Raw genomic sequence first — 17,741 nt, 5'->3', positions numbered from 1 at the left:
TTTGGCCACAAGACCTTAATCCATGTAATCTAGTCTTCCACCATTGCTCTGATTTTGCTGGTGAGGAATTAATTTAGAGAATGTAGTCTTTAGTTGGACATGGGTTGATCTCTCCCGCTGCTTTCATTGTAGAATGCATTGTTGAATGCTCTGATGTGACACTGGCTGTACAATAGCATTTTTGACTCTGGACAGGATGCACTGGCAAACTGCAAAACAAGTAATCATACAAAACACAATGATTGTTAGTCCTTGAAACAAGTCTTGAAGTCAAGGGCCTAGATTATAAAATCCAGGCAATGAATCTAGCTGCCTTCACTTTTGAGAGCCACATGACTTTTGTCAGAATCAAATACAAGTTTGGGGCCATCCTTGCTAGTTATTATTTTCCCTAATGTGAGGATAGCAGGTCACAAAGCATATATGAATAGGGAGTCAGTTACTCTTCCTGGGAGTTTTTTCAAAGAAATTGGTTTGACTGTTATTGGATAATCCCCCCAACCCAGCCACCCCAGGGGAACAAGATCTGCTGGAATGTTCAGTTTTACATATCTGAACGTCTCTAACAACTATCCTGAACACACAAGATAAGTTAGCATATGCCATATGGGTATTATGTAAGATGTTATGTAAAAAATAGTACCCCAGTGTGGCACAGACCGTATCCGGAGTATAAGTATCATTTATCACAACAAGAGAAAGCCAATTTTGTGTTCCTCAAGGTAAACAATGTATTTCGCAGAGTTAACCAGTTTCACAAAGCAGGCTATCATGAACAAAAGGAATACCATGAGAAAATTTGACTATCAGGGCCATGATGGCCCCAATATTGGGGCCTACTGCTGATTGAGTAGGACTTGCTGATAAGATTGTAATGACCTCATCAGGAGGTCAGTGTCCAGTTTTCAAAGTCTGGAGGTTGGGATTAATGCTGTAAGGGAAACTGACAAATCAGAAGGAGCCTTCAAAAAGAAATCTGCTTTTAAGTGTGTTTAAAGGAGCAGCATTTGTTTCTTTTGTCAGCAGGGTCCGATTGGGAATGTCAGATGTTTTTCCTTAAGTGGTAGAAGGAGACCACAGGAGTTAAAAAATAGTACAATAAAGATGAGGGAAGGTCACAGTAATGTGCTAGAAAGACATCACAATGTAATGATAGGCAATATTAGTAGTAGAGTAAAGGAGGAGAAAAATGTCTTAGAGAATCAGAAAATTAATCTTATTCTGTCATCTTGGGAGGAATCTGTCCACTCCTGAAGTCAGTGTCACCTGGAAGACTGAAAAAAATCCTCAGCTTAAGGTCTTCAGATAGAGTGGGTATCCAGTAGACAGGGGGATGTGATGAGGAACAACTCAAGGATGAACACTCTGGAGTTTTACTGGTGTTAGTTGTTAACAGTATCTGGTAAGACTTTATTTATTTATTTATTTATTTATTTAATTAACCTAGGCTCAAGGGCAGATTTTTCTGACGCTTAATTCAGAAGACCAAGTCTCTAGGTTGCAGATCATGTAAAGGCTGTTTAGGTGAGTGTTTTGGAGATTTGCTCATATCTGTGAGATAAAGCTGGAAGTATCACATGAGGGTTTTCAAGTAATTAAACCTATCAGCTTGTAAAAGCAGTAGAATCCAAAATTGTGGATGAGGTTCCCAAGTGTATGGGCTGGCCTGATATGAATTAATAAGTAGATAAACTGTGAGTCCCAGATGGGGTTGATCTCACAGACCTGAAAGTTAATGGTAATATTTGAGGCCGTGGAAAAGTTTTGAAGGGCTTTACCAATTTTAGTTTTAGCATTCCATATTTATGATGGATTACACTTGTATTATAGAAATGATCAGTCTATTTGTATTTGATTTAATTTTGGTAGGTGGAGAAAATTATTTATTTCTTCTGTTGTAAATTAAATAATTCAAATTAAGTGGTATGCTACTTACATAAATATCTACTGTATCCAAATGATTAATTCTTTTCTCATTCTCATCTTTTACTTGTCTCTCTCTCTCTCTCTCTCTCAATAACCGTTGCTATACATTTCTCCATTTCTTCTGCATTTCCTAACAACAAGAGTTTCATTTGCTTGAACTTCTTTATGGATATTTTTTTCTTTTCTCTTTATTTAATTTTGATAAACTTTCCTTCCTTCCACTTTCTTGCATTTATTCTGTTACTCTCATTCTAATTTCATATTTTGGTTGCTTAGCTCATTAATCTGTGGTCTTTCTGCTTTTCTAATACAAGCATTTGGTGTTATAAAATGTCCCTCAAACTACCTCTTTGGTGTATTCCACAAGATTTTATAAGGGCTATTTTCATTATCATTTGTTTGCAATATTTCCTAATTTCTATGATGATTAATAATTACAGTTTATCCCTTGTTGGTTATACTTATCACTCAATTCAGGTCGTATTTTTAAACATTCCCATGGTAAGTTGTTTCTTTCTGTTTTCCTTGGGTTATTATTTTTTATCTTAATTACATTGTGTTCAGAGAGCGTGGTTTCCACCTTCAGAACACTTTTTTGAAAATTGCTGACATATATTTTTGGCCTAGTGTATGATCAACTTTTCTAAATGTTCCAATTGTGTTTCCAAAGAACATATATTCTCTAATCTTTGGACCTAGTATTGTGTACATGCCCATTACATCAAGATTTTAATAGGGTTCTTCAAATCTTCCTTATCATTGCTAATAGTTATTGTTTTTTTAATCGATCAGTTACTGAGCAGGACACTAAAAGTTCCCACACTGTGAATTTGTCAATTTCAGTGAATTTTTGGCATATGTATATTTTGAGCCTTCGGAATTATAATCAAAATAATTAGCCCTGAATCCCTCCTTTTAATCATTTAAGAACTGAAATAATCATTTAAAAAATGTTCACAACTGTTTACTTTTGATGCTGCCATGCCCTTATGATTTAGATAGTCCTCTTTTAAAGGTCATATGGCTTCATTTTCAATTTCCTAGTAATCTCTAGTTTGCAGTTGTTTCTGTCATCTTATTTCTGCTTCCTATTTATTGTGATTTTTTCCCTACACTTCTCATGTATTATTCTCTTTTTCTGTTTTGTATTGCCCTGATTGAGGCTCCGTTGGATAGATTGAGTGTTCTTTAGTACCTTATTCCCTCTAGTGGTTTGGAAGTAATATATCCTATTTCTATTTGTCAAGTTCACCCATGACATTTTAGCATGCTCTCCAGTGTTGCCGAGTCAGGTGTGCTGCTATGAGCAAATACTTGTTCATAGACAGCTTTACCCTAACCCAGTGTTCCTTAGGGAAAAATTTAACACATCAACACAATCTAATGGACATCATGACAAAGATTTAAACCCATTTGTTTAGATTTGTTGGTGGAAGGTTTTTAGTAGAGCAGGGAGCTAGTATTTACTGAACAGCTTTAATGTTCCAAGCACTTTATATGCATTTTTCTCATTTGACACTCCCAAACACCATACCAGATATGCATTTTTATATCCTCATTTGAAATGGGAAAAGTGAGAATCAGCGAGGTTAACCTTTCCCTCATCACATAGCCAGTTATTTCAGGAGTGAATCTAGGTCCCTTTGACTGTAAACATCAGGGGCTCTCTATATTCCACATTGTTTTCAGAGGTAGATAGATAGGCTGTAGACACATGAGGTCTCTCACATTGAACAGGTAAACTTATGAGGCCTGGGAACGTGTTCAACCATAGCAAAGTGACCTTTTATGTGCCTCACAACTCAACTTCATTTTTTCCTCAAAACTGCCACTGCCACACAACTGCACATAATTCATCTTCCATTGATTCCTTTCAGCAAACTTGAAGGACATATAAGCATTTCCCACTTTGGGGACACATTTGCCAGGCTCTCTGTAAGGTTTTGCCAAACACGTGGCTTCACCATGCCTAGCCCGGAGCAGGGTCACATGTCGGTTAGGGATACATGGGGTTCGGTTATGTAGAAGAAACAACCCTGTGCATGACACTTTCACTATGAGACCACTACGGGGATTTCTATAAGCCTGCATCAGGTTTCTTTCCTAAGGCCCTTAATGGACTTCTGCAATCCTTCTAGGAGCAACATATTTCAACATGCCCTCTGTAGAGAAGCATGAGCCTCTTTTTGCCCATGGGACTTGAGCCCACTTTGTGAGCTTCGCTCAGCTTCCAACGACCTAAGAGTTACAATGTCTGGGTTTTCAAGGTTTGAAAGCAATAAGTCCATACGTCCCACACGAGGGATAGCTTCTAATCACTGATGGATCATTGTCAGGAAAACTTGGTGCCAAGAGCTGACATCAAAGGGATCCCATTCCTTACAACAGTCTTCATGATATGCGGGTGGAGAAAGCACAAGCTGCCCCTGGGCCTGAGGTGCCTGCTTGTGTGGAGCTCCAATTCAAAGGCAGGCAACTCTCCAAAAGCTCGATGGAGAATCCTCTGAAATGGCCCAGGTTTTGCCTCTGCCACTAGGCTCAGGGTTCAAAGAGTGAACGAAATTTGTGTTCCACACGGGCCGTCCACCGACAGAGTGAAAGTACCATTCTTTGCCAAGGTGGGCAAGCAGCATGTGGCCACATGCCTTAAAAAAACTTGCTCCCTGTGGGCTTCAGAACCGAGCACTCAGCGCAGCTTATGGTACCCCTTTTAGAAACCGGGTAGCACAGTTCTCCAATAGGTTTCACCACATTCTAGACACTTGGCCTACGTGTTTCCTGCACGGAAAGCAACATGGTATACCATTGCTTCCATCCGGCCCACCTCAGTCATATGTATTTCTGAACTGGAGAGAAACTGTTTTCTCATGCCATGGGAAAGGCCTCCTTTGCAATGGAATTGAAGACACAGTGCCAAGAAGAGTTTTCTATGTTCCCTCCTGTGATTGTAACCACTTTGTGTGAACACAAGTCAACTCAAGCCTCAGCCAATAAGGACTTCTCACACTCAAGGAACAAACACGAACCCAGGATTTCTTTCCTGCATGCAGCAATGAACCAACCCCTGCCTTCCTTATAGGAGCAGCTCTTCAAACTTGCTTTTAGAAGGCTTTCTCCTCCCGTTCCCTGGAGCACCCTTTGCTAAGCTCCACCTCCAAGAAGCATGTACAAATGATAGGTTTTTAATTCACACCACTCATCACCGCAGGTGTAACTGTACTTTGTGTGACCTTCTATTGTTGAAGGAAACCTTTTTGGGGAAATGTTTGCAGAACCATCTGTCTCCACAGGGCTTCATATTGGAAGTCGGCCAGGCTTATTTATGACGTGAGTCAACCTGCTGTTTCCCGCTATTCTCTTTAGATGGCTCTATGGGAGCAAAGTATTTTAAGGGAGCCAAAGCAAAAATGTGCCAGAGGATGTCTGTAACAAATGACACCATGTGCTTGCCCGACTTTGTTCCAGTTCCCTATACACTGAACAAAATCTGCATATGAAATTTTCTTCATCTAGTCTGTCAGGTACACATCGTATTTACCCTGTGAGTAACTACCTTCCTATGCGGTCTGAAAGGCTGTCATTCCATATCACCTTGAGAACCACGGAGCGTAGCACTGTTTGAACGAACTGGTGGTTGGCGTGTTGGGAAAAGGGGTGCAAACCTTCCAGAACCTGCTTGAAAGAAGCTAGATAAGAACTAGCCAATCCTGAAAGAATCGTGGGTATCACATTGCTTTCATCTAGCTCGTCACTTGCATGTGCGCATCGCATCTGGGGAACGAGCCTGGCTGTGCTTTCTGCACAAGGATTCTTTTACTCCATTTTGAATATGGAACACAGAGCTCAGGGCAGCACGAAGGCACCTCTGTGAAAGAGCTATTTCCAGGTCTCCCAAATAATTGACTCCCTGTATGGAACTCTGTGGCTAAGCTCCAAATCCAAAAAAGGCCACATGGGTAACATCCTTTCAGCTAGTTTGAAGGGCCCATACCCATTTCCCTTAAGGGGGACATATTTGCCAAGCCATCAGGAATGTTTTGCCAAACACGTGGCTTCACACACAGCCAGGCGCAGGGGCACGCGTTGGTTACCAATATGGGGGATTCGGGTATGTAGAAGAAACCACCCAGTGCATGACACTTTCAGTAGGGGACCAATCCAGGAAATTCTATCACCCTGCATCACGTTTCTTTCCTATAGCTCTTAAAGGACTTCTGCACTCCTTCTAGGAGCAACACGTTTCAACATGCCCTCTGTTGAGAGGCATGAGCTTCTTTTCACCCATGGGACTTGAGCCCACTTTGTTAGCTTCACTCCAGCTCCAAAGCCCTAAGTGTTAGAGTGTCTGGATTTGCAAGGTTCAAAAGTAATTGCTCCTTGCGTCCTACACGAGGGATAGCTTCTGGTCACTGAAGGAGCACTCTCAGAAAACTTGGTGCCGAGAGCTCTGATCAAAGGTCTCTGGTTCCTTAGGACTGTCTTCATGGTATATAGGTGGAGAAGGCACTGGCTGCCACTGGGCCTGATGACTCTGCTTGTGTTGAACTTCGAAAGAAAGACTCTCTCAAAGCGCTCAGTTTTGAAGCCTCTGACATGACACATGTTTTGCGTCTGCCACTAGGCTCCAGTTTCAATTGTGTGAAAGAAATTTTTGTTCCAGAAGGCTGCCTTCCTAGTGATTAAATGCCTCCTACTTTGCCCAGGTGTGCCAACATCCCCTTGCCTAATTTCTTCAAATGCTTTTCCTTTATTTGTCCTTCAGAACAAGGCCATCATTCCTTGTTACACATCCTTTCCTCTTATCCACATTGTGTGAAAAATTAATACAACATAAGAAACCATATGTTTATGAGGAAATTTTTATAGGCTGTATATTTTGTCATTTTTTGGAAATGTCACACGAATATTTTACATGTGCTTTAAGCAACAGGATCAAAGGAAGCACTGATACATACAATGAGTAGTTCTGCTCTGTGCCAACTTCACCAGACATTTCTCTTTTTTATCCTGATAGTGTGGTTAAGTGTAGGTTTAGAAGTAACACAATCTTTCTATTTTGATAGGGAGACAATCATTTGGTAAACAGTTCAGATCAATTTGTAGGAATGGTGTTACAGTCTTGGCCTGGATTCTTAGGTCAGCTGTCTACCCCTGTTGTCATCTTTTCATCCTTTGTGACTGTTGTTTGTGTTCAGTAGTCCTTTTATAGACCATTCCAGTTTGGTGGTTCTTCTTTAGTAGCAAAGATGAGTTCAAGTGTCATTCCCTTTAGTTTCGCTGCGCATGAGCTACTTAAGAGTACCTGACAAAAATTCCTTTATCTAGATTGGCGACAGTCCTTTAAATGATGTATTTTTCCAGTATGCATAATCCCCTGTTTGCAGGTTTTGGAGTAAGTGTTCTTCATACAAAGACAGATTGCAGTGATAAACTTAAGAGACAAAATGAGAGTGTCCTTTTAAGAATTCAAGTAAATTTTACAATAATTTAATAGAGCAACATGGTGCTATCAGGGAAGTGAGTCTTAGGCAGTAATACAGAACTCAATTTACAATCCTAGAATTTAATATCCACAGAAACATTATCTTTTTTACTCTATAATTACCCTCAGTTATACCTAATATAGCCACATTAAGACTAATTTGTTTGCAAAATAAGTCTGGATAATTGATCACATAGGTTTGTTTCTTTGTTTGTTTTTTTAATTGACTGTGCTGGAAGTTTTTATAAAGAATCTCAGATGAGACGTTTCAAATGCTTCTCAAGGCTAGGGATGTTATGCCAAGGACGTGCCACAGATTCTGCCTGTGATATCTATGGGTTTGAGTGAAATATTTTTTTCTCGAGATCCCCAAAATATCTTGATATTTTTGCACCTGTCAGGATATTATTCATCTGAAAAGGCTTCTCGGAACCTAAGAATTTCCCATTTCTGGAGGCATCAGGTAGAGGTAAAAGATAACTGTTTCAATTCTTTTTACAAAGGTGCAATTTACCAAGTTGCTGTAAGTCATAATTAGCTTAAGCAGAAAGGTTTCCTTATATCTGTAAAAATGGATAAAAGCCAGTAATATTTCAGACAAAAACCTTAAACTTATAATCATATTCATCAGTTCACTCAGTCCTATATAACTAATCCTTGATCTTCATCTTTTCTTAGCTGTTTTATGAAATCATCAGGGTTTCCATTAGAATTTTAAAGTTTCTTACCCAGTTCAGCAGTATGATCTAATAGTTATCAGAAACCTGTCCTTGTCAAAAGGTTTTTCTATGAATTTTCTTGAAGATGAAACATTTTTGCAAAAGTCTGAGAGTGAAAAACATAACTCTCTATGAATGACAAAAGGCATGGTTAAAGATTTGATGACAATGTGAATGACAAAGAGGCATAATCAAGTTGCTGTGACATACAACATTTTAAGATAATAACTAGATTGATGACTGATAGAATTATACCAGGACACATCCAATTTTTTCAATTTTGAAAATAATCTCTAGAACATTTTTTATCACTGACATTTACCCTTAGATTATAATCTAAGATTGTTTATCACCCACCACTCATTGGACAATGTTTCCCATGTAAGTTAACATACCAACTAAACTTAATTAGTTTAATATTTCTCTCTGAGATGCCTCAGGAGTCCACTGAAGCATCCCAAATTTAACTAGATGTCAATAGAATTTTGATTATAATTTGATCCTGGGGAAGTCTGTTAAAAACATCAAAAAATTTTAAGGCAGAGGGGAAGATGGTGGAAGAGTAAGACACGGAGATCACCTTCCTCCCCACAGATACACCAGAAATACATCTACACATGGAGTAGCTCCTACAGAACACCTATTGAATGCTGGCAGAAGACCTCAGACTTCCCAAAAGGCAAGAAACTCCCCACGTACCTGGGTAGGGCAAAAGAAAAAAAGAAAAAACAGAGACAAAAGAATAGGGATGGAACCTGCACCAGTGGGAGGGAGCTGGGAAAGAGGAAAGGTTTCCACACACTAGAAAGCCCCTTCACAGGCGGAGACTGCAGGAGGCAGAGGGGGGAGCTTCAGAGCCGCAGAGGAGAGCACAGCAACAGGGGTGCAGAGCGCAAAGCGGGGAGATTCCTGCACAGAGGATCGGTGCCGACCAGCACTCACCAGCCCAAGAGGCTTGCCTGCTAACACACCGGGGCAGGCGGGGCTGCGAGCTGAGGCTCAGGCTTCGGTCAGAGCACCGGGAGAGGACTGGAGTTGGCTGCGTGAACACAGCCTGAAGGGGTTAGTGCACCACGGCTAGCCAGGAGGGAGTCTGGGAAAAGGTCTGGAGCTGCTGAAGAGTCAAGAGACTTTTTCTTCCCTCTTTGTTTCCTGGTGCGCAAGGGGAGGGGTTTAAGAGCGATGCTTAAAGGAACTCCAGAGACGGGCGCGAGCCGCGGCTAAAAGCGCAGATCCCAGAGACGGGTGTGAGCCACGGCTAAAAGCGTGGACTCCAGAGACGGGTGCGAGCTTCACTAAAAGCACAGACCCCAGAGACGGGCACGAGCCACGGCTAAAAGCACAGACCCCCAGAGAAGGGTGGGAGACGCTAAGGCTGCTGCTGCCACCACCAAGGGGCCTGTGTGCGAGCATAGGTCACTATACACACCCCTCTTCCAGGGAGCGTGTGCAGCCCGCCACTGCCAGGCTCCCAGGATCCAGAGACAACTTCCCTGGGAGAACGCACGACAGGCCTCAGGCTGGTGCAAAGTCACGCCGGCCTCTGCCACCGCAGGCTCGCCACGCACTCCGTGCCCCACCCTCCCCCTGGCCTCAGTGAGCCAGAACCCCAAATCAGTGTTTCCTTTAACCCCGTCCTGTCTGAGCAAAAAACAGACGCCCTACAGCGACCTAAACGCAGAGGCAGGGCCAAATCCAAAGCTGAGGCCCTGGGAGCTGTGAGAACAAAGAAGAGAAAGGGAAATCTCTCCCAGCAGCCTCACAAACAATGGATTAAAGCTCCACAATCAACTTGATGTAGCCTGCATCTGTGGAATATATGAATAGACAGCGAATCATCCCAAATTGAGGAGGTGGACTTTGAGAGCAAGATTTATAATTTTTTCTGCTTTTCCTCTTTTGATGAGTGTGTATGTGTATGCTTCTGTGTCAGATTTTGTCTGTATAGCTTTGCTTCCACAATTTGTCCTAGGGTTCTATCCGTCCTTTTCTTTAAATTTTTTTTCTTAATAACTAATTTTAATAACTTTATTTTACTTTACCTTCTTTCTTTCTTTCTTTCTTTCTTTCTTTCTTTCTTTCTTTCTTTCTTTCATCTTTCTTTCTTTCTTTCCTTCCTTACTTCTCTCCTTTAGACAATGAATCATCCTAAATTGAGGAGGTGGACTTTGAGAGCAATATTTTTGATTTTTTCCCCTTTTCCTCTTTTTGTGAGGAAGTATGTGTATGCTTCTGTGTGAGATTTTGTCTGTATAGCTTTGCTTCCACCATTTGTCCTAAGGTTCTATTCGTCCCTCTTTTTTCATCTAAATAATTAATTTTTTAATTTAATAAAATTATTGTATTTTACTTTATTTTATTTTACTGTATCTTCTTTCTTTCTTTCTTTTTTCCTTCCTTCACGCCTTCCTTCTTTCTTTCCTTCCTCCCTCCCTCCCTCCCTCCCTCCTTTCTTTCTTTCTTTCCTTCTTTCCTTCTTTTCTTCTTTTTTCTCCCTTCCTTCCTTCCTTCCTTCCTTCCTTCCTTCCTTTCTTTCTTTCTTTCTTCCTACTTCTACTAATTCTTTCTCGCTAAGTTTTCTCCCTTTTATTCTGACCCGTGTGGATGAAAGGCTCTTGGTGCTACAGCCAGGAGTCAGTGCTGTGCCTGAGGTGGGAGAGCCAACTTCAGGACACTGGTCAACAAGAGACCTCCCAGTTCCACATAATATCAAATGTCAAAAATCTACCAGAGATCTCCGTCTCAACACAAGCACCCAGTTTCACTCAACGACCAGCAAGCCACAGTGCTGGACAACGTATGCCAAACAACTAGCAAAACAGAAACACAACCCCACTCATTAGCAGAGAGGCTGCCTAAAATCATAATAAGTCCACAGACACCCAAAACACATCACCAGATGTGGACCTGCCCATTGGAGAAACAAGATCCAGCCTCATCCACCAGAACACAGGCATGAGTCCCCTCCACCAGGAAGCCTACACAACACACTGAACCAACCTTAGCCATTGGGGACAGACATCAAAACCAACTGGAACTATGAACGTGCAGCCTGCAAAAAGGAGAACCCAAACACAGTAAGATAAGCAAAATGAGAAGACAGAAAAACATACAACAGATGAAGGAGCAAGATAAAAATGCACCAGACCTAACAAATGAAGAGGAAATAGGCAGTCTACCTGAAAAAGCATTCAGAATAATGATAGTAAAGATGATCCGATATCTTGTAAATAGAATAGACAAAATGCAAGAAACATTTAAAAAGGACCAAGAAGAACTAAAGATGTAACAAACAATGATGAACAGCAAAATAAATGAAATGAAAAATACTCTAGATGGGATCAATAGCAGAATAACTGAGGCAGAAGAACGGATAAGTGACCTGGAAGATAAAATAGTGGAAATAACTACTGCAGAGCAGAATAAAGAAAAAAGAACGAAAAGAACTGAGGACAGTATCAGAGACTTCTGGGACAACATTAAACACACCAACATTCGAATTATAGGGGTTCCAGAAGAAGATGGAGAAAAAGAAAGGGACTGAGAAAATATTTGAAGAGATTATAGTTGAAAAGTTCCCTAATATGGGAAAGGAAATAGTTAATCAAGTTCAGGAAGCACAAGAGTCCCATAAAGGATAAATACAAGGAGAAATATGCCAGGACACATATTAATCAAACTGTCAAAAATTAAATACAAACAAAGCATATTAAAAGCAGCAAGGGAAAAACCACAAATAACACACAAGGGAATCCCCATAAGGTTAATGGCTCATCTCTCAGCAGAAACTCTGCAAGCCAGAAGGGAGTGGCAGGACATACTGAAAGTGATGAAGGAGAAAACCCTGCAACCAAGAATACTCTACCCAGCAAGGATCTCATTGAGATTTGATGGAGAAATTAAAACGTTTACAGACAAGCAAAAGCTGAGAGAGTTCAGCACCACAAAACCAGCTTCACAACAAATGCTAAAGGAACTTCTCTAGGCAAGAAACACAAGAGAAGGAAAAGACCTACAATAAAAAACCCAAAACTATTTAGAAAATGGGAATACACACATACATATCAATAATTACCTTAAAGGTAAATGGACTGAATGCTCCCACCAAAAGACACAGATTGGCTGAATGGATACAAAAACAAGACCCTTATATATGCTGTCTACAAGAGACCCACTTCAGACCTAGAGACACGTACACACTGAAAGTAAGGGGATGGAAAAAGATATTCCATGCAAATGGAAACCAAAAGAAAGCTGGAGTAGCAATTCTCATATCAGGCAAAATAGACTTAAAAATAAAAACTATTAGAAGAGCCAAAGAAAGACACTACATAATGATCAAGGGATTGATCCAAGAAGAATATATAACAATTGTAAATATTTATGCACCCAACATAAGAGCACCTCAATACATAAGGCAAATACTAACAGTCATAAGAGGGGAAATCGACAGTAACACATTCATAGTAGGGGACTTTAACACCCTACTTTCACCAATGGACAGATCATCCAAAATGAAAATAAATAAGGAAACACAAGCTTTAAATGACACATTAAACAAGTTGGACTTAATTCATATTTATAGGACACTCCATCCAAAAACAAGAGAATACACATTTTTCTCAAGTGCTCATGGAACATTCTCTAGGTTAGATCATATCTTGGGTCACAAATCAAGCCTTGGTAAATTTAAGAAAATTGAAATTGTATCAAATATCTTTTCTGACCACAACGCCATGAGACTAAATATCAATTACAGGAAAGATCTATAAAAATACAAACACATGGAGGCTAAACAATACACTACTTAATAACGAAGTGATTACTGAAGAAATCAAAGAGGAAATAAAAAAATACCTAGAAAAAAATTACAATGCAGACACGATGATCCAAAACCTATGGGATGCAGCAAAGGCAGTTCTAAGAGGGAAGTTTATAGCAATACAAGCCCACCTTAAGAAACATGAAACATCTCGAATAAACAACCTAACCTTGTACCTAAAGCAATTAGAGAAAGAAGAACAAAAAAAAACCCCAAAGTTAGCAGAACGAAAGAAATCATAAAAATCAGATCAGAAATAAATGAAAAGGAAATGAAGTAAAGAACAGCAAAGATCAATAAAACTAAAAGCTAGTTCTTTGAGAAGATAAACAAAATAGATAAACCATTAGCCAGACTCATCAAGAAAAAAAGGGAGAAAACTCAAATCAATAGAATTAAAAATGAAAAAGGAGAAGTAACAACTGACACTGCAGAAATACAAAAGATCATGAGAGATTACTACAAGCAACTCTATACCAATAAAATGGACAACCTGGAAGAAATAGACAAATTCTTAAAAATAAACAACATGCCAGGACTGAATCATGAAGAAACAGAAAATATGAACAGACCAATCACAAGCACTGAAATTGAAATTAAAAATCTTTCAACGAACAAAAGCCCAGGACCAGATGGCTTCGCAGGCGAATTCTATCAAACATTTAGAGAAGAGCTAACACCTATCCTTCTCAAAGTCTTCCAAAATTTAGCAGAGGGAGAAACATCCCAAATTCATTCTATGAGGCCACCATCACCTTAACACCAAAACCAGACAAGGATGCCAAAAAGAAAGACAACTACAGGCCAATATCACTAATGAACATAGATGCAAAAATCCTCGAAAAAAAACTAGCAAACAGAATCCAACAGCACATTAAAAGGATCATACACCATGATCAACTGGGATTTATTCCAGGAATGCAAGGATTCTTCAATATACGCAAATCTATCAATGTGTTACACCATATTAACAAATTGAAGGAGAAAAACCATATGATCATCTCAATAGATGCAGAGAAAGCTTTTTACAAAATTCAACGCCAATTTATGATTAAAATCCTGCAGAAAGTAGGCATAGAGGGAACTTTCCTCAACATAATAAAGGCTATAGATGACAAACCCGCAGCTAACATCATCCTCAATGGTGAAAAACTGAAAGCGTTTCCACAAAAATCAGGAACAAGACAAGGTTGCCCACCCTCAACACTCTTATTCAATATAATTTTGGAAGTTTTAGCCACAGCAAACAGAGAAAAAATGGAAATAAAAGGAATCCAAATCGGAAAAGAAGAAGCAGAGCTGTCACTCTTCGCAGATTACATGATACTATACATAGAGAATCCTAAGGATGCCGTCAGAAAACTACTAGAGCTAATCAATTAACTTGGTAAAGTTGCAGGATACAAAATTAATGCAAAGAAATCTCTTGCATTCCTATACACTAATGATGAAAAATCTGAAAGTGAAATCAAGAAAACACTCCCATTTACCATTGCAACAAAAAGAATAAAATATTTAGGAATAAACCTACCTAAGGAGACAAAAGACCTGCATGCAGAAAATTATAGGACACCAATGAAAGAAACTAAAGATCATACAAACAGATGGAGAGATATACCATGTTCTTAGATTGGAAGAATCAACATTGTGAAAATGACTCTACTACCCAAAGCAATCTACAGATTCAATGCAATCCCTATCAAACTACCACTGACATTTTTCACAGAACCAGAACAAAAAATTTCACAATTTGTATGGAAACACAAAATACGCCGAAGAGCCAAAGCAATCTTGAGAATGAAAAATGGAGCTGGAGGAATCAAGCTCCCTGACTTCAGACTATACTACAAAGCTACAGTAATCAAGGCAGTATGGTACTGGCACAAAAACAGAAAGATAGATCAATGGAACAGGATAGAAACCCCAGAGAAAAACCCATGCACATACGGTCAACTTATCTTTGATAAAGGAGGCAGGAATGTACAGTGGAGAAAGCACAGCCTCTTCAATAAGTGGTGCTGTGAAAACTGGACAGGTACATGTAAAAGTATGAGATTAGATCACTCCCTAACACCATACACAAAAATAAGCTCAAAATGGATTAAGGCCTAAATGTAAGGTGAGAAACTATCAAACTCTTAGAGGAAAACATAGGCAGAACACTCTATGACATAAATCACAGCAAGATCCTTTTTGACCCACATTCTAGAGAAATGGAAATAAAAACAAAAATAAACAAATGGGACCTAATGAAACTCCAAAGCTTTTGCAAAGCAAAGGAAACCATAAGCAAGACCAAAAGACAACCCTCAGAATGGGAGAAAATATTTGCAAATGAATCAACAAAGGATTAATTTCCAAAATTTACAAGCAGCTCATGCAGTTCAATAACAAAAAACAAACAACCCAATCCAGAAATGGGCAGAAGACATAAATAGACATTTCTCCAAAGAAGATATACAGACTGCCAACAAACACATGAAAGAATGCTCAACGTCATTAATCATTAGGGAAATTCAAATCAAAACTACAATGAGATATCATCTCATACCAGTCAGAATGGCCATCATCAAAAAATCTAGAAACAATAAATGCTGGAGAGGGTGTGGAGAAAAGGGAACACTCTTGCACTGCTGGTGGGAATGTGAATTGGTTCAGCCACTATGGAGAACAGTATGGAAGTTCTTTAAAAAACTACAAATAGAACTACCATATGACCCAGCAATACCACTACTGGGCATATACCCTGAGAAAACCAAAATTCAAAAAGAGTCATGTACCAAAATGTTCATTGCAGCTCTATTTACAATAGCCCCGAGATGGAAACAACCTAAGTGCCCATCATCGGATGAATGGATAAAGAAGATGTGGCACATTTATAGAATGGAATATTACTGAGCCATAAAAAGAAACCAAATTGAGTTATTTGTAATGAGGTGGATAGACCTAGAATCTGTCATACAGAGTGAAGTAAATCAGAAAGAGAAAGACAAATACCGTATGCTAACACATTTATATGGAATTTAAGAAAAAACATATCATGAAGAATCTAGGGGTAAGAAAGGAATAAAGACACAGACCTACTGGAGAACGCACTTTAGGTTATGGGGAGGGGGATGGGTGAGCTGTGACAAAGTGAGAGAGAGGCATGGACATATATACACTAACAAACGTAAGTAGATAGCTAGTGGGAAGCAGCCGCATGGCACAGGGTTATCGTCTCGGTGCTTTGTGACCACCTGGAGGGGTGGGATAGGGAGGGTGGGATGGATGGAGACGCAAGAGAGAAGAGATATGGGAACATATGTATATGTATAACTGATTCACTTTGTTATAAAGCAGAAACTAACACACCTTTGTAAAGCAATTATACCCCAATAAAGATGTTCAAAAACAAAATTTTAAAACACCTGGTCAAAAAGATCATAGGTTACTGTGAAATCATACTTATTTGCTTGACCCAAGTGACAATAAAAGATTTCAAAAGCAATAGAGAAAGTTCTCAATATTTCAAGAAAACTTTGTTCACTTAGCAGAGAGAGAAAATCAAACTCCAGTCCAACACCAGCTTACTTTTAATAATAAATCTTATTTATTAATTATATTGTATCTAATCTTAACCAGTCCTGAGCATGCACAAAACTCTTTTCTCAAGGTTCATTTTCCGCAAACCTTCCACAACGCTGTATCCATCTCAGTGTGTCCCTTATTTTCTTTACCATTTAGAAATAACCAGCTTCAGGACAATATTACTTTCTTTTCCCTTAACAAATAGTTCTCCATTCTTCATAACATCTCTTACCGACAACATATATCCTACTTTCTTTACATACTGAAATGTCTGCCTTATTATTTCTAGTAGCCTTAATTCCATGTATATTGCATTTTTAACTCTTTAAAGCCTTAATATCTAGTGAAAGCCAAGAAGCAAGCAATTGTGAACTGTTTGTCATACCAGTATTTTTTGATTGGAAAACTTATGAACATATTCCCTAATTATGTTCTCCAAAAACATACATTTTGTTCAGAGCATAATTTATTTCTTCAATGTTGCAAAAGGCCTGATATGTGTCTAATAAACCCAAACATCCTTAGTTTTTCTGTAGTAGGACACAAGTAGGTAAACTTAGACTCATTTAGCGAGTAATGTCCCAGTATTTTCTCTTATTTGAAATTATCTGGATATTCAATGAATTCCCGTCATTAAAATTAATTAAGCAAAACTCCAAAGTTTCAAGATACCAAAAATCTGGAAATTTAAAACATAATTATTCTTAAAGTCTTACCTAAAAATTTCTATCCCATTCATGTCTAATTCATTACTTATGAAAATATCATCATGCCAACTTAATTTTTCTTGTTGACAAATTTTGCAACAGATATACTATGAAATTATTTGACTTTCAGTAAACATAGATACAATAAATGTACTGTACTTAGGGCTTCCCTGGTGGTGCAGTTGTTGAGAGGTCGCCTGCCGATGCAGGGGACACGGGTTCATGCCCCGGTCCGGGAAGATCCCACATGCCACGGAGTGGCTGGGCCCGTGAGTCATGGCCGCTGAGCCTGCACGTCCAGAGCCTGTGCTCTGCAATGGGAGAGGCCACAACAGTGAGAGGCCCATGTACTGCAAAACAAAACAAACAAACAAAAATACTGTACTTAATGTTGACAACTCTAAAGAGATGTCTGTATTAATTAAACCAACAAACTTAAACTCACTTTAATACCAGACATTCATTAAATACTGAATAGTCCCCAGATCACGTGAAGCTGCAATTCATTCAGGTTA

This window comes from Stenella coeruleoalba (genome assembly GCF_951394435.1).
Source record: "Stenella coeruleoalba genome assembly, chromosome: X".
NCBI classification, from domain to species: domain Eukaryota; kingdom Metazoa; phylum Chordata; class Mammalia; order Artiodactyla; family Delphinidae; genus Stenella; species Stenella coeruleoalba.
Note: the sequence above shows the minus strand (reverse complement) of the source record.